This window comes from Mesoplodon bidens, assembly GCF_964165515.1.
Source record: "Mesoplodon bidens genome assembly, chromosome: 4".
In the NCBI taxonomy this organism is placed as follows: Eukaryota; Metazoa; Chordata; class Mammalia; order Artiodactyla; family Ziphiidae; genus Mesoplodon; species Mesoplodon bidens.
The window spans coordinates 9,830,650-9,856,666 of NC_138160.1; positions in this window are offsets into that span (position 1 = coordinate 9,830,650).

Here is a 26,017-nt window from a genome sequence, read left to right on the forward strand (position 1 = left end):
CCCAAAACCCCATGTCTTGATTCTATTTTGGAATCCATGATCACCACAAAACGATACACAACAGAATACGTATTTCTAGACTTCCCCTCCTTTCTCAAAATCAGTAGTTGAGAAAAAAATTTCTGAAGCTTTATCTCTCCGACCGGGCAGGAGTGGAATTCATGCTCTGCAGGCATCTTATTTATTTTTGCAGGAGACCAGTGTGTTTTTTTTTCCATATCACATACCCAACACTCTCCTTTCCATAACTGATTCTCCACACTTTCCACACACTGTCTTTTTATTAATTTATTTAACCCAAAAGAACACTGTGTTCCCTGCTCTCCTCATATTCACATTGGAGCTGTCAGACAGAGGTGGCTATTAATACATTCTGGATAACAAGCACACAGCTCAACCCAAGGCTCCCTTGGGGAAATAGAAGGATGGAATAAATAATATCATGTTGGAAAGGTTAGGGGAGGGACAGCTCGGCTCACCCATCACATAGACATTAAAAATAAAATGAGAATAGATATCCTATGATTCCTCAGCTAGGCAGAAGCAAAAGAAATTAAAAATATTATCCCTAAGCTCTAACAGCTTGACTCCGAAGAATGGTCTCTTTCCTTCCGCATGATTGCAGCATCCGTCCCCAAAGTCGCCCTCCTATGTGTCCAGAACCAAGATCTGGAGGGCCCGAGTTCCTCCCGGGTATTTGTCTTTAAACTGTCAGGGGTCAGTGGTGAGGGTCAGTTCTCGGGGTTCATTTTGGGGACTGGTGCTGGGGAATTCTGGAATAAGTAGGTTTAATTTAACTTCCAGCTGGGATGTTGAGCACCAATTTGCAGTTAAGGTTTTACGATGTCAGTGGCAGAGTCTGGCCCTGTTTGACCTGCCTAGTTTCAAAGCCCAGCCCTGCTGCTTGCTAGCACTTATAGATTGTCTAACCTCTTGGTACTTCAGTTTGCTCATCTGTGGAATGAGGGTAAGGTAGAATCCACTCAATGGATTTATAGGGAGGCTTAGGGCATTAATGCACAGAAAGTCTTAGAACAGTGCTGGGCACAGAGATGTTATGACTATTTGTTGCTAATATTATGTTTACCATTTTAGAGACCCTGCACCCCATTTCATGGAGAAGCAACACGATTCAGTGGAGAGAACTTTGGGTCAGAACACTGGGGATCTGCAGCCCAGCGTCCCCCCTGCCCAGATATTCTATTTGAGTGTAGGCACGTCCCCCAAACTTCTGGATCCCACACTAATCTGTAAAAAGGGAGGGATGATGCCTGGCTTCTGTGTGGATTTTGTTGGATTGCCACGAAGGTAACAGTAGATGTGACATGCCCATGGTTCGTAGAAGATCTAACACATTATGATGTTTCTACACTCAATCTCTGATTCATCTTTCTTTCCTTCCTGCCAAGTGGCTCAAGTCCAATTCAGGCATCAAATTGGACTGCAGAAGGTGGGACACTGAGATGTTACCTCATCGGACTGCACCTCCATCCAGCTCACCGGGCCCAGCATTTTCTGGATTATTAGAAGTCTTGTGAGTTTATTACTGAATCCCATTTTAAATTTATGTGGTTTGACTTGGTGTCTCTGATGTGACATATGTCAAACATCAAATATGTCAGTTATCACCATCTGACACAATGTATAGTTACTCGGTATTTGTTGGTGTACCATAATACATCTCTGCTCCTTGCTCTGGAGGGGAAACTACATTTATTTTAGGCCTTTGTGAGGCTGGGGTGTAGGAGAGAGTCAGGGCTGGAGATTAGAGTTGCCCCTTTCCTGGAGATGGGAGTAGGTACCATTTTTACAGCAGGACTGTTGGCAGAGTCAAAAAAATGAAGAAAGAGAAAAAGGTAGAATGCTACTCAGACCCCAGTTTACCTTATGCCCAAACAGAGAAGGAAAACATCCAAAACTGCTGATACAGCCCAAGGAGCACTGTGGGGGCCGTGGAGAGTCAGTTATATTTATTCAGAGGCGGGTTGGTTTGAGTTCATCTGGTGAAGATGACCTTCCCCACTAGGGCCGGCATTGTGCTTTCCAACCCCCATTCATCAGTTAATTCCCTACAGGTGCTTGTCCTGTTCAAAATACATCTTTTAACCCCCACAGTAAAATACAGTGGAGTTGACAAGAAGTTCTGTTAATTATTCCCTGAACAATAAATCACTCTGCCGGGGAACTGTGTTATCTCTACGTGGGGCGTGAATGCGTTTCAAGGGAAACCCTCTCAAGACAAATGGCACCAAGTGCTGTGATTACAGCGGAAGCAGACAGGCAGGCAGGGCCGTTCTGAGCCTGGTGCTGACTGCTGGGCTGGCCAGAGCTTTCAAGAACAGCCACTGTGAGGGTGCTGGGGAGAGTGGGGGAATCTGCTCCAACCTCTGTTCTTTTTGTCCTTGGGAGAAGTGAGGGGATTAAGCTCAGAATGGAGGGCTTCCAGTTCTCACTCATTCATTCATTCACTCACTGATTCATCAGACTCACGCTGATGCTGGGCTGGCACGTGCCCATGTGGGTGACCAGCGTCTCCAGCCAGACTCTGTCTGATGGGTCTGTCCCAGCTGCTTTTGCCTTGGCTGCACCAGATATTAACTACTGTGAATATCGCCTGATGAATTAAATGCTGTGGAGCACTCAGTACTCTCTAAGCATAATGGAAAGCCCTGGAAATATCAAAACGAATGTCCTCGTGCTTGTCTTTAAGGAATAGACAAACTAGTGGAGCACAAAGAGCTGCTTAAAGGAGAAAAAGACACCATATTTGTTATAATTAGAAGTGCCAGGAAACAGGGTTTGAAGGACTGAGGGAGTCTTTCTAGAGCAGGACAGGGTGAGTGGGACCTTGAGGAAAATAGAAGAAGACCCTGAATCACAGGAAAGCGTGGTACATTTGGGAAATGGCCCTGTTCAGTGTGGATCAGTGAGGGGGCATCCAAGCGGGCCGAGCTGCACCTGGGGAAACAACACGTAGCATAAAAAGGTTTGAATTGATTCTCACAATTCCTTTGCTAACATTTTAAGCAGCAGCGTGACAAGATCATACTTGTCACTCAGAAAGACCTCTGTAGCTTGAGAATAAAATAACAGAAGGGCAAGAGAGGGAGACCAGTTAGAAAATACCACTCATTCATTCATTCAACAAATAGTTTTTGAATACCTAGTGTGTGCCAGGTGACAGGCCAAGTGCTGGAGATAAAGTAGTGACCCAAACAGCTCACTAATGAGTAGGAGAGGTTTGTTAAAATAGACACAAAAATGAATGTATTTACAAACTGTAACAACCTAAATGGGATGGGAATTGGAAAAAGAATAGATACATATATGGGTGTGACTGAATCACTTTGCTGTTCACCTGAAACTAACACAGTGTTATTAATCAACTATACTCCAATATAAAATAAAAAGTAAAAAAAAAAGGAATATTTGTCCCTGAGCAGATTAGATTTTTAAAAATCTTCTTCCTGGCCTATTCAAGGATAATAAGAAAATAAAAGAAAAATAATTTAGAACCTGAAAAAAAAAGTGCTAGGAATGGAATTCCACAATGCTATATACAATTGTGTAGGGGGCGGGGACGGGGCTTCCTTTCAATGAGGGATCAAGGGAAGGCTTCCTTAAAGAAGTGGCATTCATTCTGAGGCCAAACTGATGAGTAGTATTCATCTGGCCACTCTGCAAAGCGAGACTGGGAGCAGGAAAACCCGTTGGAAAGCTGACTCAGTTGCCCCTAGCAGGGAAGAGGTGGTGGCGTTGGAAACATGGGGAAGACAGCTGATTTGAGATGTATTTTGGAGATAAAGTTGACAGGACCACTGCAACCTGGGTGAGAAGAGAAGAGGCTGTGAATCAATATAGCAGGAGGTCCCATGGATTTGAAAGAGAAAGGCAAACCATAGGGCTTGATGATGAATGACATGGAAGGTGGGTCAAGAAAGGCAGAGCTTAAGATGATTTCTGGTTTCCTGACCCAGTAACTTGGATAGACAGAGGCATGATGAACCATAAATCGTAGCCATAAAAAAGAATGAAATGATGCCATTGGTAGCTACATGGATGGACGTAGAGATTATCATACTAAGCAAAGTAAATCAGAAAGAGAAAGACTACTCTATGATACCACTTATACGTGGAATCTAAAATATGACACAAATGAACTTATCTACGAAACAGAAACAGACTCACAGATATAGAGAACAGACGTGTGGTTGCCAAGGTGGGCAAGGGAGGCATGGTTTGGGATTTTGGGATTAGCAGATGCAAACTATTGTACATAGAATGAACGAACAACAAGGTCCAATTGTATAGCACAGGGAACTCTATTCAATATGCTGTGATAAACCTTACTGGAGGAGAATATGAAAAAGAATCTCTATATATGTATAGGACCTGTGCTTGTCTGCTGCACACTGATGGTGCCTTATAAAGAACATTTTCCTGCTATCTCTGTGTGTTTAAGTGGCCCACTGAAAAATAAGAAAAGGGCCCATGCTTGTCTATGGAATGATTTCTTCCCTGATGAAATCTGGAGAACAGTCAGATCTTTTCTTCTTTAATGGAGGATCATTGATCTGTTTGTGACTCAGGGAAACTTACCCACCAGACTCATCTCTCCAGCTCTGCTAGGTTGTTGTTGTTTCCCTCCTGGGGGGTCAAGGATTTTCTTGCTTATATCATTCTTTCTACAAACTAAGGGAGGATATTAAAAGGTTGTGGCTGATGACAGAGTTCCTTTTGCTATGGTTAACACTCAGTAACCTTTCTTGGAGAAAGACAAAATGTGCTAATGAGATTCTTTCAAAACGCAAGATAAAAGGAGTTTTGGCAGAAAGGAACTGAAGAGTTGGGTTTACAATGGAATAAAAGGGAGAAGAGCAGCAGGTGGCGACCAGCCTGCCTTCAACTGGAGTCCAAGGTCCTCAGATGTGACTGGTGACCATTCTCTGTTTTAGTTCAATTGCGTGTTTTATTCTTAAACAAAGGCAAAACCAAAGAAACCACTAAAGAAGATCAGGGTAAGAGAAAAGTATTGAATCCAATGAAAGGTCACTTTCCTCTTTGAGACATCTGCTTGCTCTGTGCCATCTTGCTCTATTGGGCTCAACCACTGGCCTTGCAGGCCCGTAGTGGGAGAAGCCAGGGTGAATCAAGAGAGGCAGAAGAAATCCAAGCAATTGGGTAACTGATTTTTTTGTGCATCTGTGTCTTGGCCATTTGGTTTGTCACACCTAGATGTACATTAATAAGTTACAAATCACTACCCTCTGTGTGATGCTGGGCTGGAAAACTGAGGGAGAGAGAAAAAAATAAATCAAAGGAAATATCCTTTCCTTCATCGAATAGAGAGAAAAAAATCCACTCAAAATAACTTCTAGACACTTCTGCAACTATTTCAAATGAAGTGAGCTGCTTAGGAATTGGAGATAAATTTAGAAAAGCAGATAGGGAGTAAACTTAGATGCTCTTCGTATTATGATTGCACATAAGAGCAAGGGTTGTGCCCTCACTCCTAAGAGACGGGTAGATTGTATTAGATGAGGTCAACTATGTGTGGAAAGCAGTAATTCCCTCTTTCTGATCATCCTGAACTAGTGCCACCTAGCATGATCCTGAACCCACAACATCTTGCTGAGCAGAGAGCCAGTTAAGGAAGCCTCAATGTCAAGTCTTCTGCACTGAAAAATCCCCAGGTCCCCAGCCTGAGGGGGGCACTGGCACAGGCCCATTCAGTGCTGCAAACACTTCCTGGATGTCTTCTGTCTGGCAAGAAATCTGTGGGATGCTGCAGATTCAGATTTTCCTCCGTGAACATGTCTCACCAGATCACATATATTTTCCAAATTATATTCACTTGAACCTCATTCTGCTCAGTTACAAGAAAATCCATTCTTCCCCCCAAGAACATCTGGGAAGCCTCAGGAATTTCTTCGTTTCTTCATAATGTCTCTTGATTGCCAGGTGAGCCACCATCTAGCTCAGGACCGTCATGCAGTCTGCTCTGTCCGTGGTCTACACTGGCTCTTCTGTGAGTTGTTGCCCGCCATCCTGAGAGCTTCCCTCTGGCTGCTGCCACGTTTCCCTCTTCCTCAGTCTCCACACATTGTGACTTTCCACCAGCCTTTCCTGAAGCTGCAGGAGCCAGGCCAGCGCACCCACATACCCTAACACAAGGTGCACCACTAAAGTTTCATCCCCTGGCCCAGGGTCTCTGTCTTCCAGGTTGGTTGACAGTAGCTTCTTCTGTTCCCTTCAAAGGAATCCCCCAAACCCCAACCTTTCTTTGAGTGGTTTTACCTTATGGTCCCCTAAAAGGAATTTCACTGAAAGCTTATAATCCCACATTAGCATTTCCCCAATCCTGACTTATTTAATTTAAAATGATACCATGCGTAGGACATCAGCCTGGATTGTTCTTAGCCAAGTCCAGTGTGGTTCCTTTCTATAGACTCTCCTTTAGCTTTAGGTGAAGCTTAGTCCTGGCCATCCATTCAGGTATCTCCAGGCTTTTAGGTCCCAATGGCTGGGGGCAGCCTACTTGAGCTGGAACACCAGCACACACTTGCATGCACCCCTTTGCAGGACCAGTGATGGTCAGCTCAAGGAAGTCTGAATCCAGAGAGGAGGGGACTCTTCTAAAGGAACACAAGAGTTCTAACATCTAAATGAGATTAAGTTCAACTAAAATCATCAACATATCCATCCCCAAAGAGAGTACTGGGACTTCTTCTGGTAAAGCATCAGTGATCAAGGACTTTACAGTGATGGCGGGACATGCTTTGAGTTTATTTAACCAAGAGATGCTTTGGGATGGTAACCCTGGAACAAACGACTGTGTAGTCTCAAAAATAGTTTCCAGTTGGGGTCTCTTTCAAAACAGAGAACTTCTCAGTCTTCTTGATACCGACCAGGGTTCCTGGCCATCCCCAATAAATAGAACTTGACTAGAGGCCAGACAAGGAATTCAGGCAAGGCTTTATTGGGGCCCCTGCTGCCGCAGGGGGCGAGCAAGAACAAACAACAGGTTCCCTTGCTTGCTTGCTCCCTGAGGGGGGGTGAGCTTGTTCCTTATATGGGGTGAGGGTAGGGGTGTGTCCTGTGGTCGGGCTGGAGCAGTGGCTTAGGTGGTTTGTCCACCCCTTAGGTGGTGTTGTGTGCAGGGGGTATGCACAGTACCCTGCTTTTCCTCTGCGCTCTTCAAAAGTGGCAGTTGGGTTTTTTTGGTCCCTTTGTATATTTTGTCTGGAATTGGCCCTAACTGTGCACGCATGCAGTTATTTTCAGTCCCTTATAGTTTCTTTGTATTTTGTTGCCCGAGGAGAGGTGTGTCCAGGTGTAAGCACCGCAGCACTGCAGCAAAGGGTCCCAGGTCCCAGCTGGTCTTATTCTCATGTCAGTCTCTCAAGAGTCCCAACTATGAAGACTTGGTCAGAAGTTGCTAAGTGTCAGCCCAGGCATGGACTCCAGAAGGTTCATGTGTTTGACCACTCCCAGCCCACATCAACTACCCATGTATCTGGTATGTACCCTAATCCGGGCAACTCAGTCGTAGGTGCTGCTTTCAGGGGTTCTTCATCAAGGGGTTGGGAGGTCCGTAGGGAGTGGTCCACACAGTGCCCCCTGCTACAGCGTTAGTCTCAGACCTCCAGCGGATGCTGCCAGTCCTTCTCCTTGACCCTCTTCCTGCTTTGTTTTGGGGAGCCATCAAACTAGCAGCCTTGTGGTCATGGCCAAGTCTTGGTTGCCTACCCATTGCCATCACCCTTGGCCATGCACTGACCTTGCCTGAACACTTGGCCTTTGCTATTGCTGGCACCAGCCCCTCTTTCACTCTTGCCACTGTGCCACTCTGTTCACCTGTGCTGGACTAAGCAGAGCTGCTCCTTGGCCAGTCCAAAATGTCCCTGTTCTTCTGAGCTCTCCCTTCCCTCCTGCACAGCAAGTTACAAAACTTTGTCTTCCCTACCATTTTAGTGTTTGCCCACTTGACCCCCCAGGAACTGGGGTGGGGGAGAGTGGTAGTGTCTGCTCAGAGTCTGGCTGGGACAGATCTCACCCCTCTCCTTTTGGAGCTCTTGATACATTTCTTTAGAGAATTAGGAAAAATGCCAGCACAGAGCCAAGCTGTGGTTCAGGCTGTTCCCATATTGTGTGCCTCATCAGCCAACATATCAATTGCTGCCTCTTTCAAAGCATATTATCATATTCTATTTTGGGTGAGATTCTTGCCAGATTACTGTATCATATCCAAACAGCCTCATGAATCTCCTTGTGGCTTTGGTCCACAGAAAAGTGCAGGCTAATTGCTGCATCTATGATAAGTGTAGGGTACAGCATCTTGGTATTTAGCCTGTATTTATCATCCCAGAGTCATTAATTTATGCATTTATTCATCCATTGAAGGAGCACTTACTGTAAATCTACTATGGACTAGACCAAGTGGTAAGGAGGGTGCTGATAAGTTTGAGACGTGGTTCCTGTCTTCTAGTAGCTACTGATCCAGATGGCCAAGTTGACATTGAAATATTTGAAACCATCCGTGCCTCCATCCTCACTAGCTGTGTGACCTTGGGAAAATCTTTGAAAGCCTCTGGGCCTGAGTTTCCTCAGTGAAATGGAGATTTAAAATATGTGTGTCTGTCTGAATTATTGGGGAGAGCAGGTTCAAATCGGTCAATACCAGAGGGCAGAATTGGACTAAATGGGGTAAAATGGCAGATTCTCCAGGACAGTCTCAGGAGGGACCGTCACCCATGCCACCTCGCCCTACCGTGAATGCATATCCCTGCGGGCACCCACACTCAAGCCAGGTGGGTCTTGGTGGAGCTGCTGCAGTGAGGTCCCAGAACTCACCCTGATCCCCTGAGATGCTGTGAAAAACTTCAGTAGACAAATTCACAGTGCACAGTGGTCTTGGTCTTTGGCTGGGTTTCTTTCGAGCTAACAGACATTCATTGGGCACCTGCTATTGGCCAAACTCTGGGTGTTCTTCCCAAAGAGAGTGAACAGGTGAGGAGAACATTGCCCCTGTGCTCACTGAGGTGAGCACTTTGCTGAGGAGATGGACACACCCATGGTGCAAGGGAGTGATTCAGAAGGAAAAGAGAAGTACTGAGGGGGTGAGTGAGGACCCCGGGAATCCAAAACTCTGGGCTTCCACCCTGGAATGTGGCTGCTGTGTTCTCCCACGTTATTTCAGGGCCAAGGTTTGTGAGCAGAAAATGAATCCTACTGGGCCTTGGAGCAGGAGGAACATTTAAAGGGCCAAAGAGAGTGAGCTAGACAAGAAATGTTATAACACTGTGTTCTCAAATTTGAGATATATATGGACCCTATAAAAATATTTTGACCCTCTAGGGTTGATGTAAACTATTTTTATTGTAAAGCTATTTAAATATAAGCATAAAACTGAGTATAAATTTTTTAGGATTACAGCATAGCAGATTTATAAATGATATATGAACTAAACTAGGAAACCAATAACATTCACATCTAATGTAATGTAATATTTTTGGATGGGTGATGTTTTCCTGAAACTAAATTACTTATAATGGGCTTAAGAAGGGATTTATGGTTTCTTCCTGTCAACCTGTCTTAGGACTTTCCCCAGGATGGGCCATCATATGAGTGGAGGTCATTGTGAACCATCTGCTACATGATGGTTAAAATCATGGATGTTAAAACCTGAGGTTGTTGCTCAGGACTTAGTGGCCTTGAGCAGGTGAGTTAACTTTTGTGTTCCTCATCTGTTGAGGTTAAAACAGTAGTGCTTACCTCTGAGGGTTTTAGTAAGAATGAAAGGATGTGAAATAATTTGTATGTACATAAATGATGTAGATAAAGCACTTAGAAGAATGAGTGGTAGAGTATTAAGCAAGATCACTATTAGTGTCAATTATGATTTTTTTTTTTTTTTTTTTTGCGGTACGCAGGCCTTTCACTGCTGTGGCCTCTCCCGTTGCAGAGCACAGGCTCTGGAGATGCAGGCTCAGCGGCCACGGCCTGGCCGCTCCGTGGCATGTGGGATCTTCCTGGACTGGGGCACAAACCCATGTCCCCTGCATTGGTAGGCGGACTCTCAACCACTGCGTCACCAGGGAAGCCCTCAATTATGATTTTTAAATATTCCATTTTAATTATGATCTCATTTTATTTTATTTTTTCAAAATCAAAATTTTATTTTGGAGTAACTCTAGAAAAGTTGGAAAGACAATACAGAAAGTTTCCATATACCCATTACCTAGTTTCCCTTAATGTTAACTTCTGACATTGCCATGGTGTATTTGTTAAAACTAAGAAACCAACATTGGTACTTTACTAATAACTACACTCCAAACTTTGTCCATATCACACCTGTTTTTACACTAATGTCCCTTTTGTTTCCAAGATTCCACATTCCATTCAGTCTCCTCTTATCTGTGACAGTTTCTCAGCGTGGATGAAGTATTTTAAAGAATACTTAACTGTATGATCTCATTTTAGATCAATGATGCATTATCTCAATAAGCCAATTAACGAAAAACTGGCCCCCAAATATAATGATGAAAATACCATTTAATAAAAAAACTTATCATTGCACGTTTGCCACTGTGCTCATTGCCCTTGAATTGTCCCAAATGGTGGACCCGACTCAGTTCTCTCCCCACGTTTCTTGCTGCCAGGGCTTTGATCTTCACCTTGTGCAGACATACCCACAAGAACATATGCACAGCCTAAGAGCAAGTGATCATACGTCATCATCGTCTAGATAATGATAATAGTACTTTTAAAAAGATGATAAATACATCAAGAACAGGGACTTGCCTGGTGGCACAGTGGTTAGGAATCTGCCTGTTAATGCAGGGGACACAGGTTCAGTCCCTGGTCCAGGAAGATTTCACATGCCACAGAGCAACTAAGCCCATGTGCCACAACTACTGAGCCTGTGCTCTAGAGCCCACAAGCCACAACTACTGAGCCTGCATGCCACAACTACTGAAGCCCATGTACCTAGAGCTTGTGCTCCACAACAAGAGAAGCCACCACAATGAGAAGCCCGTGCACCACAACAAAGAGTAGCCCCTGCTTGCTGCAACTAGAGAGAGCCCGAGTGCAGCAGTGAAGAACCAACGTAGCCAAAAATAAATAAATTAATAAATTAATTAATTTAAAAATATATCAAGAACATAAAATTCTATAGAACTTAGGCCCTGTTTGAAATATATTCTTATAGGAATTCAGGAAAAAAGCAGATAGTGTTGTTTGGAGTAAATAATCAAGGTCTTTGAAATATTGTCTAAGAACCTCCAAAATGCTGAGGATCAAGCTGAGCCCTTTATAAGTGGTATTTTTTAAATCCTCAGAGACGTGGAGACATCTTTACAGTGGGAAACTGAGGCTGAGAGATTCATTTGTCAAGCGTCATTGAAGTAAATGAAAGAGCCGAGATTATCCAGGTCACTGGCCTGCAAAGCCACTGCTCTTACCCATTATTTCAATGCCTCCCCTGGGAAGGACATGGAAGAATAACACCTAAATGGAAATTGAGATGATCTTGGCTTCAATGACCAAAGCACACCTGTTGCCTCTGCCCTTCTTGGCCTTTGCCTGCCAGCAGGGGAGTCATTGTGTTACCCCACAGCACTGAGCAGAAGATAGCAAACTCCCCAGTTATTTTTTTAAACATTTTCATCCAATTCTTCCTCCTTCCAGCCCCCGCTGCTGGTAACCACAGATCAGACCTCTTTTTCTACGAGTTTGTTTGTCTTTTTTTGAAGCATAGTTGACCTACCACACTATGTTAGTTCCTGTTACATGGTGATTGGATATTTCTATATATTACAAAATTATCACTGTGATAAGTCTAGTTACCATCTATCACCACCAAGTTCCCAAATTTGAATTAAAATAAACGGAGAGGGAGAAGATGATGATCTTAACACAGTTAAGAACACATCTGATATTAATTCAGACTTAAAGAGGGTCACAGTCAGTATTCCAGAAATACATGTTGAAAAGTGATCTTGAACATTCAATTACATGAAGCTTGGGTCTTAGTATAACTTCTTGGAATTCCTAAAAGAACAGGATAACGATTTTTTTGTGACTATTGACTGGGAACTTTATGAAATAACAGACATCATATTACTGCTAATAAGGCCACATTTAAAACAATCTGAGGCTACTATGGCATCGAAAGCCATGGTTCAGAATTTTCCACAGGCTGACTTTGACCTTGTTGCTATAACTGAGATATTGGATTTTTTACTCTTTTCCCTAAAAATTTTCCAACCAATCATCTCAATTGACCTCTGCTGTCTACCTCAAGGCAGGAACTCATCAACATTAAGAAAGAAATGTGAGGTTTGTTATGGATTTCCTCTTAAAATCCTCCTGTACAGAAAACTATTTTTACTTTATTTTTTTCCCCCTGAAATCTCTTTGTTACTTTTCCTTTCTTATCAGGAACTTAGCTCGTCACTCTCAGGCTCTGTGACTGGCTGAAAATGTACTGTTACCTTTACTGAGGTGGTCATAACTCAGATGGGAGACTGGCAATTTCTCCCCATTCTGCTATCTTTAACTTGGATAATCACAACAGGACCACTGAAGGAGGTGGTTTTAGTTTATTTTATCTGAAAAAAATCGCAGTTTCCACAAATAAAATACACATTGTATAAGTGATGGCTGAATATGTCTTCAGCTTACACAAGAATGATTTTATCTGCAGCAGGAGAAAAGTTTGACGTGGGGTATTTTCACTGCAGTGGTTGTAAGACAATATTGCCTTTAGATTTTATTCCTCAAGATGAAAAAAAAACACAGAAAGGGGAAAATTAAGAAAACTGTCAAAGAAGGACCCCAAACCCCGGCCTCAAAATCCATGCTTTTCTGGGAGAGTTCTTTAATGTCATCAAGGAACTGATAATTTGTAGGTTCTATAAGTTGTTCTAGAGCAAATCTTCTCTCTTCTTTCCTGATGTTCGTTCAACCCTGTTTCCAAAGGAGAGAGCACAACCCAACTCACTGTGAAATATGGAAGCAAACATCCTTCATTCAGTGTCAGCAGACAAAATGTATTTAAAAGAATAATGTCGGGACTTCCCTGGGGGGCACAGTTGTTAAGAATCCACCTGCCAATGCAGGGGACACAGGTTCAATCCCTGGTCCGGGAGGATCCCACATGCCGCAGGGCAATTAAGCCCGTGAGCCACAACTACTGAGCCTGCGTTCTAGAGCCCAAGAGCCACAACTACTGAGCCTGCATGCCACAACTACTGAAGCCCCTGCACCTAGAGCCCATGCTCCATAACCAGAGAGGCCACCACAATGAGAAGCCCGTGCACCTCAAAGAAGAGCCCCTGCTCGCCACAACTAGAGAAAGACTGTGAGCAGTAACCAAGACCCGGTGCAGCTAAAAATTAATTAATTAATTTAAAAAGAAGAAACAACTCATCTTTAAAAATAAATAAATAAATAAAAATTAAAAAGCAATGCCAAAGATCAGGTTCCAGGATTGTAAGTATGGTTTAGTGTGAGAAGATCTATTAATAAAGTGTATCCTTTTAATAGATTAAATGAGAAAAATTGTATGATTGTCTTCATAGGTCAAAAAATAACCTTTATACCAGGCCCAAAATTGTTAATAAAATAGATGGCAAGATACTTTATTGTAAGATATGAGATATAAAACACAACCCACACATTTTATACACACACGCTAATCACACATATGTGTACATATCACACAATCAGTTCCACATATGTGCATATCATATTATACACATGTCATGCATATGTATGGGCACATCAATTATATGCATGTCCACATCACACACACATGTCAATCACATGTATATGTACATTGAATTCTTCACACACATCACTCACGGGTACGTATACGTCCTATTCCATACCTGTAAGCCACATAAGCCCTATTGCTGCATCAGAACAATAGCCAGTATCATATTTGATGGTGGAACATTAGAATAGACTACCTTTATCACCACCATTTAACATTGTTCAGGAAGTACTACTTAATGAAATCAGAGAGAAATTTAAACCAGAGTTCTATACCCTGGTAAGACAAAAGCAGTTATTACTTTCAGATGATATGATTATCTACCTGGAAAACCCAACAAAATCCAGTGGAAAAAGTCTTAGAAACAGCAAGATAACAGAATAAACTGTTTGGTTACAAAATGAGCATACAAAAAGCAATAGCATTTTTAACATAAATTAGTATAAAATATTGAAGACACAGAACAATATAAGAAAATGACATAAGCACCAGTGTACCCACCATCTGGCTTAAGAAATAAAAAGCAGCTGATGCAGTTGAAGTCCTTGGTATTCCCCTCCTGATCACATCCTTGACTCAGAGGTAATCTTCATCATGAATTTGATGTGTATCATTTTCATGCAGTTTTTAATACAAGCATACATTTTTATAGCACTTCGCAGATACTGAATTTTTTACAAAAGGTTTGTGGCAACCCTGTGTTGTCATACGATGGTTAGCACTTTTTAGCAATAAAGTATTTTTAAGTTAAAATATATATTTTGTTTTTTAGACATAATGCTATTGCACACTTAATAGACTACAGTATAGTATAAACATACCTTTTATATGCACTGGGAAACCATAAAATTTGTGTGAACCCACAATATCTCTGAGGTATACCTGTGCTTTTATTAAATATATATGTACTTTTAAATTTCATTACTGTTGGTTTGATGACCATCAAAATGCATCCTAATGGAAGGGTTCTTTATCAGCTTGCCTGTTTGGGTCAGCATCATGTTTGTGGGGCTCCCCTGAGTGGATGCATGGGACTCTAGTACATGCAACTCATTGCTGTGTATTAATCCAGTGCATGTATATAGCTCTACTTATCCCATCATTTGCTGTCATGAACTTTCATGTACATGTTCCTTTTCACAAATGTGAGTGTTCCTCTAGACCCCAGGGGTCTAGAGCATGCACCAGGAACTGGGGTGAATCCATATCTTCATCTTTTCTAGACAGAACCCAATTGCACTCAATTCTTGTTTGAACCAGAAGCGTATGCAAGTTCTCATTGTTTAATATCCTCTCCCAAGCACTTGTTTTTATTATTATTTTTTTATTGGAGTATGGTTGCTTTACAATGTTGTATTAGCCTCCAGTGCACAGCAAAATGAATCAGCCATACACATACAGATATCCCCTCCCTTTTGGACTTCCCTCCCATTTAGGTTACCACAGTGTATTAGGTAGAGTTCCCTGTGCTATACAGTATGTGCCCATCAGTTGTCTACTTTATACATCATATCAATAATGTATATGTGTCAATCCCAGTCTCCCAATTCCTCCCTCCTCACACCTTTTCCCCTTGGTATCCATACATTTGTTCTATACTACATTTGTTCTCTATGTCTATGTCTCTATTTCTGCTTTGCAAATAAGATAATCTACACCATTTTTCTAGATTCCACATATATACATTATTATATGATATTTGCTTTTCTCAAGCACTTGTTTTTATTAATCCAGTTCTTAACTGGATTAGAGAAAATATAGAGAAAATATAATGAAAATAAAATATCCCATTACAATAGCAGTGATAAAGTTGTTAGGAATAAAATTAACATGTCATGTGGGGCAGGAATTATGTGAAGAATACTAAAACACTTTTTTTAAAGAATACAAAGACGTGAGTAAATAAAGGGTGATAGATACATTTTCTTTAGCTTCAAAGACCTTATAGTGGAAAGATGAAATTTTTATCTAAATTATTCTATGAACTCAAAACCTAAAGCTCTTTCCCCCCAGGTATTTAAAAAGAATATATATAAGAAAGTGTCCATGATTTTTTAAAGAAAAGAAATGTGAAAGGGAGTGAACCTAGTCCTACCAGCTTTTAAATTATATTATTGCACATTTAAAACAGTACAGTGTTAATGTAAGAAAAGAAGATTTGTGACTGAAATGGTGATTCTAGAAAAAGACTCAAGTGTATACGAAAAAAATGGCATCTCAATTATTGGAAAAAAAGATCTATTTTATAAAAGTTAATTGGCATTTTTGGCTAACAATTTAGAAATAAACCAATTTGGATCGCTTTGGCCATTATGTCTGTGATCCTGGGCTCAGAAACAGCCAAGAAGGTCTGACTGTATTGAAGTGAAAATCTTTAGTTAAATGATAAAACCTATGTATACAAAGAAAAAAATGGAAAAATATTAACAAGGGACTAATCATCAAAGCACATAGAGTTTCTATGGATATAAGAAAAAGATATATATCAATAGAAAAACAATCCAAATTCACAAACAAGTAATTTATAAAAGAAGAACTGTAACAATGTCAGTAATAAAAAATGCATATTAAAGCAATCATGAGATACCAAAAGATGGCTAAGTTGTGAGAAATAACAATTATAAACTCACAACACACTTTTGGAAGGAAGTTCATATATGTTTGAAAAGCTAAATTGTGCACACTCTTTGACACAGAAATTCCATTTCTAGAAACTCATCACCAGGGAAATTGAGACAGGAGTAAATGTGTGGGCAGCAGAGCATGGAATGTGAGCATGCACACCAGGAGTCAGACAGACCAGAGTTTCAATCCCAGGAAGATGACTTTTAAACCTTGGCCTCTTCATGAGTACAACAGATAATAATTTATCACTCCCTAGAGTTGTTATGAGAATTAAATGAAGCAATGCATGTTGGACATTTAACAAAATAACTGACATATTATAAGTGCTCTATAAATTTTCACTATTGTCATTGTCATTACTATTAAGATCTATCCATATTGTGCAGCCCTTCAGTCTTTGAAATGATGATGCAAAGTAGTGTTTATTGACATAGGAAGATGTCTAAGATATAGTATTAAGTAAAAATGCAAATTATAAACAAAAATTGTAATATGAAATACTTTAAAAAAATATACAGAATCTTGCTGCATCAGTGTAAGGGATGCTGGAGATTAGCCATTTAATATGAATTTACCTAAATGGGCACAAAAATTTTGGAGTAAAAAATGAGCACAAAGAAAGGTATTTTATGACTTTATCTTAAAGATTGAACCTAAAACTTTTGAGAAATTTTATATTTTATTCTTAACAAAATTTAAAATATAATGGTAACTAAGTACTAATTTTAAAAATAATGAATTCTGAACTGTGTTGACTTAATTTTTCCTACAAAGTGTGCATGGACAACAACTATCAATATTAGGCACTTAATATATGCAGGCACTTTGTAGGTACAGAGGATACAGCAAACAGTGAATAAAAGAGAGGCTTGAGGAGACTTTCAAGATGGTGGAGGAGTAAGATGTGATCACCTTCCTCCCTACAAATACATCAAAAACACATCTACATGTGGAACAACTCCTACAGAACACCTACTGAACACTGGCAGAAGACCTCAGACTTCCCAAAAGGCAAGAAACTCTCCAGGTACCTGGGTAAGGCAAAAGAAAAAAGAAAAAACAGAGACAAAAGAATAAGGATGGGACCTGCACCAGTGGGAGGGAGCCATGAAGGAGGAAAGGTTTCCACACACTAGGAGCCCCTTTGCAGGTGGAGACTGCGGGTGGCAGAGGGGGAAACTTCGGAGCCGGGGAGGAGAGCGCAGCAACAGGGGTGTGGAGGGCAAAGCACAGAGATTTCCGCACAGTGGATCAGTGCCGACCAGCACTCACCAGCCTGAGAGGCTTGTCTGGTCACCCGCTGCGGTGGGTGGGAGCTGGGAGCTAAGGCTCGGGCTTCGGAGATCAGATCCCAGGGAGAGGACTGGGGTTGGCTGTGTGAACACAGCCTGAAGGGGGCTAGTGCACCACAGCTAGCCAGGAGGGAGTCTAGGAAAAAGCCTGAACTTGCCGGAGAGGCAGGAGACGATCATTTTGGGGTGTGCAAGGAGAGGGGATTCCTGCTCCATGAGCCCACAGACGGCAGAGCACCAACTAAGCAAGCTCCAGAGGTGGGCGCTATAGTCGTGGCAATCAGCTAGGACTCCAGAGACGAGTATGGACCACTAACGCTGCCACCACTGTACCAAGAAGCCTGTGTGCAAGCGCAGGTCACTACCCACACCCCATACCCCGGGAGCCTGGGCAGCCTGCCACTGCCAGGGTCCTGTGATCCAGGAACAACTTCCCAGGAGAACACACAGTGTGCTTCAGGCTGTTGCAACATCATGCTGGCCTCTGCTGCTGCAGGCTCACCCTGCATTCCAGTTATGACTACCGTACCTTTCTCTCTCCCTGGCCTGAGTGAGCAAGAGAGCCCTAATCAACAGGTGCTTTAACCTCCTCCTGTCTGGGTGGGGAACAGATGCCTCAGGGTGGACTACATTCAGAGGCAGGGCCAAAACCAAAGCTGAACCCCAGGAGCTGTGCAAACAAAGAAGAGAAAAGTATATTTCTCTGTGCAGCCTCAGGAGCAGCAGATTAAATCCTCACAATCAACTTGATAAACGCTGCTTCTGTGGAATACCTGAATAGACAGTGAATGTTAGCAAAATTGAGGCAGTGCCCTTTGGGAGCAACTGTAGACATGGGGTTTGCCTTCTGCATCTTATTTGTTTTGGTTTTATGTTTAGCTTTGTTTAGTTTTTAGTGCTTGTTATCACTGGTGGATTTGTTTACTGGTTGGTTGCCCTCTTCCTTTTTTTTTTTTTCTTTTTTCTCTTTTTGTGAGTGTGTGTGTGTGTATGTTTCTCTGTGTGATATTGTCTGTTTAGGCTTGCTTTTACCATTTGTCCTAGAGTTCTCTCTGCTTATTTTTGTTTTGTTTTGTTTGTTTTTTTCTTTTTATCACTGTGTGTGTGTATGTTTCTTAGTGTGACTTTGTTTTGTTTTGCTTTTATCATTTGTTTTGGGGTTCTCTCTGTTCATTTTGTTTGTTTGTTTTTTCTCTTCCTTTTCTTCTGAGCCATGCTATTGGCAGGGTCTTGGTGCCCCAGCCAGCCGTTGGGCCTAAGCCTCCAAGGTGGGAGAGCTGAGTCCAAGAGACTAGACCACCACAGACCTCTCGGTCCCATGTAAGAGTAATTGGTGAGAGCTCTCCCAGATATCTCCATCTCAACACTAAGACTCAGCTGCACACAATGGCAAGCAAGCTACAATGTTGAATGCCCCATGCCAAACAACTAGCAAGACAGGAACACAACCCCACCCATTAGCAGAGAAACTACATAAAGTCATACTAAGTTTACAGACACTCCAAAACACACCACCGATGCAGCCCTGCCCACCAGAAGGACAAGATCCAGCCCCACTCATCAGAACACAGGGACCAATCCCCCCAACAAGGAAGCCAACACAAGCCACTGAACCACCTCACCCACTGGGGGCAGACACCAAAAATAACATGAACTATGAACCTTCAGTCTGCAAAAAGAAGACCCCAAACACAAAAAGAAGACCCCAAACACAAAGAAGACCCCAAACACAAAAAGAAGACCCCAAACAAAATGAGAAGACAGAAAAGTAATCAGCAGATGAAGGAGCAAGGTAAAAACCCACCAGAACAAACAAATGAAGAGGAAATAGGCAGTCTACCTGAAAAAGAATTCAGAGTAATGATAGTAAAGATGATCCACAATCTCAGAAATAGAATGGAGAAAATACAGGAAACGTTTAACAAGGACCTAGAAGAACTAAAGAGCAAACAAACAAAGATGAACAAAACATAAATGAAATTTAAAATTCTCTACAAGGAATCAATAGCAGAATAACTGAGGCAGAAGAATGGATAAGTGACCTGGAAGATAAAATAGTGGAAATAACTGCCACAGAGCAGAGTAAGGGGAAAAAAATGAAAAGAATTGAGGACAGTCTCAGAGACCTCTGGGACAACATTAAATGTGCCAACATTCGAATTATAAGAGACCCAGAAGAAGAGGAGAAAAAGAAAGGGTTTGAGAAAATATTTGCAGAGATTGTAGTCAAAAACTTCCCTAACATGGGAAAGGAAATAGTCAATCAAGTCCAGGAAGTGCAGAGAGTCCCATACAGAATAAATACAAGGAGAAACACATGAAGACACATATTAATTAAACTATCAAAAATTAAATGCAAAGAAAAAATATTAAAAGCAGCAAGGGAAAAGCAACAAATAACATACAAGGTAATCCCCATAAGGTTAACAGCTGATAATTCAACAGAAACTCTGCAAACCAGAAGGGAGTGGCAGGACATATTTAAATTGATGAAAGGGAAAAACTTACAACCAAAATTACTCTACCCAGCAAGGATCTCCTTCAGATTCGATGGATAAATTAAAATCTTTACAGACAAGCAAAAGTTAAGAAAATTCAGCACCATCAAACCAGCTTTAAAACAAATGCTAAAGGAACTTCTCTAGGCAGGAAACATGAGAAGGAAAAGACCTACAAAAACAAACCCAAAACAATTAAGAAAATAGTAATAGAAACATACATATCGATAATTACCTTAAATGTAAATGGATTAAATGCTCCCACCCAAAAGACACAGACTGGTTGAATGGATACCAAAACAAGACCCATATATATGTTGTCTACAAGAGACCCACTTCAGACCTAGGGACACATACAGACTGAAAGTGGGGGGATGGAAAAAGATATCCCATGCAAATGGAAATCAAAAGAAAGCTGAAGTAGCCTTACTCATATCAGACAAAATAGACTTTAAAGTAAACACTATTACAAGAGACAAAGAAGGACACTACATAATGATCAAGGGATCAATCGAAGAAGAAGATATAAAAATTGTAAATATTTATGCACCCAATATAGGGGCACCTCAATACATATGGCAAAAGCTAACAGCCATAAAGGGGGAAACTGACGGTAACACAATCACAGTAGGGGATTTTAACATCCCACTTTCACCAATGGATAGATCATCCAAAATGAAAATAAATAAGGAAACATAAACTTTAAATGATACATTAAACAAGATGGACTTAATTGATATTTATAGGACATTCCATCCAATAACAACAAAATACACTTTCTTCTCAATTGCTCATGGAACATTCTCCAGGATAGATCATATCTTGGGTCACAAATCAAGCCTTGGTAAATTTAAGAAAATTGAAATCGTATCAAGTATCTTTTCTGACCACAACACTATGAGACTAGATATCAATTACAGGAAAATACCTGTAAAAAATACAAACACATGGAGGCTAAACAATACCCTACTTAATAACCAAGAGATCACTGTCGAAATCAAAGAGGAAATCAAAAAATACCTAGAAACAAATGACAATGAGAACACAATGGCCCCAAACCTATGGGATGCAGCAAAAGCAGTTCTAAGGGGGAAGTTTATAGCAATACAATCCTACCTTAAGGAACAAGAAAAATCTCAAATAAATGACCTAACCTTACACACCTAAAGCAATTAGAGAAAGAAGAACAAAAAAGTCCCAAATTTAGCAGAAGGAAAGAAATCATAAAGATCAGATCAGAAATAAATGAAAAAGAAATGAAGGAAACGATAGCAAAGATCAATAAAACTAAAAGCTGTTTCTTTGAGAAGGTAAAAAAAAATTGATAAAGCATTAGCCAGACACATCAAGAAAAAAAGGGAGAAGACTCATCAACAGAATTAGAAATGAAAAAGGAGAAGTAAAAACTGACACTGCAGAAATAAAAACAATCATGAGAGACTACTACAAGCAACTCTATGCCAATAAAATGGACAACCTGGAAAAAAACGGACAAATTCTTAGAAAAGTACAACCTTCCAAGAACCAGGAAGTAATAGAAAATATGAACAGACAATTCACAAGCACTGAAATTGAAACTGTGATTGAAAATCTTCTAACAAACAAAAGCCCAGGGCCAGATAGCTTCACAGGAGAATTCTATCAAGCATTTAGAGAAGAGTTAACACCTATCCTTCTCAAACCTTCCAAAATACAGCAGAGAGTGGAACACTTCCAAACTCATTCTACGAGGACACCATCACCCTGATACCAAAACCAGACAAAGATGTCACCAAAAAAGAAAACTATATGCCAATATCACTGATGAACATAGATGCAAAAATCCTCAACAAAATACTAGTAAACAGAATCCAGCAGCACATTAAAAGTGAGATCAAGTGGGGTTTATCCCAGCAATGCAAGGATTCTTCAGTATATGCAAATCAATCAATGTGATACACCCATATCAACAAATTGAAGGATAAAGACCATACGATAACCTCAGTAGATGCAGAAAAAGCTTTCAACAAAATTCAGCACCCATTTATGATAAAAACTTTCCAGAAAGGAGGCATAGAGGGAACTTACCTCAACATAATAAAGGCCATATATGACAAACCCACATTCTTAATGGTGAAAAACTGAAACCATTTCCTCTGAGGTCAGGAACAAGACAAAGTTGCCCAGTCTCACCACTATTATTCCAGATAGTTTTGGAAGTTTTAGCCACGGCAATCAGAGAAGAAAAAGAAATAAAAGGAATACAAATGGAAAAGAAGAAGCAAAACTGTCACTCTTTGCAGGTGACATGATACTATACATAGAGAATCCTAAAGATGCCACCAGAAAACTACTAGAGCTAATCAATGAATTTGGTAAAGTAGCAGGATACAAAATTAATGCACAGAAATCTCTTACATTCCTATACACTAACGATGAAAAATCTGAAAGAGAAATTTAGGAAACGCTCCCATTTACCATTGCAACAAAAATAATAAAATACCTAGGAATAAACCTATCTAAGGAGACAAAAGACCTGTATGCAGAAAACTATAAGACATTGATGAAAGAAATTAAAAGCCATAGAAACAGATGGAGAGATATACCATGTCCTTGGATTGGAAGAATCAACACTGTGAAAATGACTATACTACCCAAAGCAATCTACAGATTCAATGCAATCCTTATCAAACTACCAATGGCATTTTTCATAGAACTAGAACAAAAAATTTCACAATTTGTATGGAAACATAAAACACCCCAAATAGCCAAAGCAATCTTGAGAAAGAAAAATGGAGCTGGAGGAATCAGGCTCCCTGACTTCAGACTATACTACAAAGCTACAGTAATCAAGACAGTATGGTATTGGCACAAAACAGATATGGAGATCAATGGAACAGGATAGAAAGCCCAGAGATAAACCGAGGCACATATGGTCACCTTATCTTTGCTAAAGGAGGCAAGAATATACAATGGAGAAAAGACTGTCTCTTCAATAAGTGGTGCTGGGAAAACTGGACAGCTACATGTAAAAGAATGAAATTGGAACACTCCCTAACACCATATACAAAAATAAACTCAAAATGGATTAAAGACCTAAATGTAAGGCTAGAGACTATAAGATATAAAACTCTTAGAGGAAAACATAGGCAGAACACTCTATGACATAAATCACAGCAAGATCCTTTTTGACCTACCTCATAGATAAATGGAAATAAAAAGAAAATAAACAAATAGGACCTAATGAAATTTAAAAGCTTTTGCACAGCAAAGGAAAACAGAAACAAGACGAAAAGACAACCCTCAGAATGGGAGAAAATATTTGCAAATGAGGCAAGTGACAAAGGATTAATTTCCAAAATATACAAGCAGCTCATGAAGCTCAATATCAAAAGAACAAACAACCCAATTCAAAAATGGGCAGAAGACCTAAATAGACATTTCTCCAAAGAAGATACACAGATTGCCAGCAAACACATGAAAGGATGCTTAACATCACTAATCATTAGAGAAATGCAAGTCAAAACTACAATGAGGTATCTCCTCACACCAGTCAGAATGGCCATCATCAAAAAGTCTACAACAAATAAATGCTGGAGAGGGTGTGCAGAAAATGGAACCCTCTTGTACTGTTGGTGGGAATGTAAGTTGATGCAGCCACTATGGAGAACAGTATGGAGGTTCCTTAAAAAACTAAAAATAGAACTACCATATGACTCAGCAATACCACTCCTGGGCATATACCCTGAGAAAACCATAATTCAAAAGGAGACATGTATCAGAATATTCATTGCAGCTCTATTTAAAATAACCAGGACATGGAAGCAACCTAAGTGTCCATCAACAGACAAATGGAAAAAGAAAATGGGCCATATATATACAATGGAATATTACTCAGTGATAAAAAGAAATGAAATTGAGTTTTTTGCAGTGAGATGGATGGACCTTGAGTCTGTCATACAGAGTGAAGTAAGTCAGAAAGAGAAAAACAAATACTGTATGCTAACACACATATATGGAATCTAAAATACAATTGTTCTGATGAATCTAGTGGCAGGGCAGGAATAAAGATTCAGATGTGGAGAATGGACTTGAGGACACGGGGAGGGGAACTGTAAGCCGGGGCAAAGTGAGAGAGTAGCACTGACATGTATACACCACCAAATGTAAAGTAGAAAACTAGAGGGTCGCAGCTGCACAACACAGGGAGATCAGCTCGGTGCTTTGTGACCACCTAGAGAGTTGGGATAGGGAGTGTGGGAGGGAGACGCAAGAGGGAGGGGATATATGTATAAATATAGCTGATTCACTTTGTTATGTAGTAGAAACTAACACAACATTGTAAAGCAATTATACTCCAATAAAGATGTTAAGAAAATAAAAATAAATAAATAAAAATAAAATTAAAGGGAAAAAAAGAAAGGCTTACCTGGAGTTCACTTTCTGGAGGGGAAGACAGATGGGAGCAAATCAGCAAACAAGCAGGTAAGTGCTAGGGGTAGAAGACGTCCTGATGAGGGAACTAGAAGGTCACTGGATAGAGGAAAGGGAAGCACTGTCTTATAACGGGAAGTCAAGAGATGACTTGCAGACAATGGAGAGGTTGCCTGAGGAAAGTGAGTTCCAGGCAGGAGGACAGGCTGGTGCAAGGGCCAGGGGCCAGGACTGAGTCAGACGTGTTTGAGGAGCAGCAGTGGTGCCCATGTGCTTGGACCAGTCTGGGGAGACAGGGAGGAATGCACACTGTGCCTTCATGGGAAGAAGGGGCAGAAACTCAAGAGAGAATGGTCACCCGGATGCAGAGTGGAAGAGGCGTCTCAGGGAGGAGGGAGAGATGACTCCACGCTGCGAGAGAAATACATTAAGGACTGAGAAAGACCATTGGGTTGGAGCCCGGAAGTCACTGGACAAGGGCAGCTTCCCTGGAGTCATGGTGAAGAAAGCCTTGTTGCCACGAGAGAGGAAGTGGAGATAAGAGTGGACAATTCTTTAGTGAGTTTTCCTATAAAGAGGAGCAGAGGGGCTTCCCTGGTGGCGCAGTGGTTGAGAATCTGCCAGCTAATGCAGGGGACATGGGTTCGAGCCCTTGTCTGGGAGGATCCCCCATGCCGTGGAGCAACCAGGCCCGTGAGCCACAAGTACTGAGCCTGCGCGTCTGGAGCCTGTGCTCTGCAACAAGAGAGGCCACGATAGTGAGAGGCCCGCGCACCGCGATGAAGAATGGCCCCCGTTTGCCACCACTAGATAAAGCCCTCGCACAGAAACAAAGACGTAACACTGCAAAAATAAATAAATTAATTAATAAACTCCTACCCCCAACATCTAAAAAAAAGAGGAGCCGAGAAATGAGACAGAACCTAGAGATAAGAATGAGTCAGAGGGACTTCCCTGGTGGCACAGTGGTTGAAACTCCACCTGCCAATGCAGGGCACACGGGTTCGAACCCTGGTCCGGGAAGATCCCACATGCCATGGAGCAACGAAGCCCGTGTGCCACAACTACTGAGCCTGTGTGCCACAACTACTGAAGCCCATGCTCCTAGAGCCTGTGCTCGCAACAAGAGAAGCCCCCGCTCACCACAACTAGAGAAAGCCCGCGTGCAGCCACAAAGACCCAATGCAGCCAAAAATAAATTAATTAATTTAAAAAAGAAGAGTGAGTTAAGGAAAGGAAATTTGGCGGTGGGGGGAATGGGAGAAATAGGAATATGTTTACCTCATACTGATGGGAATGATCCAGTAGAGAGAGGAAAAGTGATGTCGTGGAGACAGAACACAGCTGGAGCGACATTCCAGAGCAGTGGGAGGGATTGGATCCAGGGCCCAGTGCTGGCTGGCCTTAGC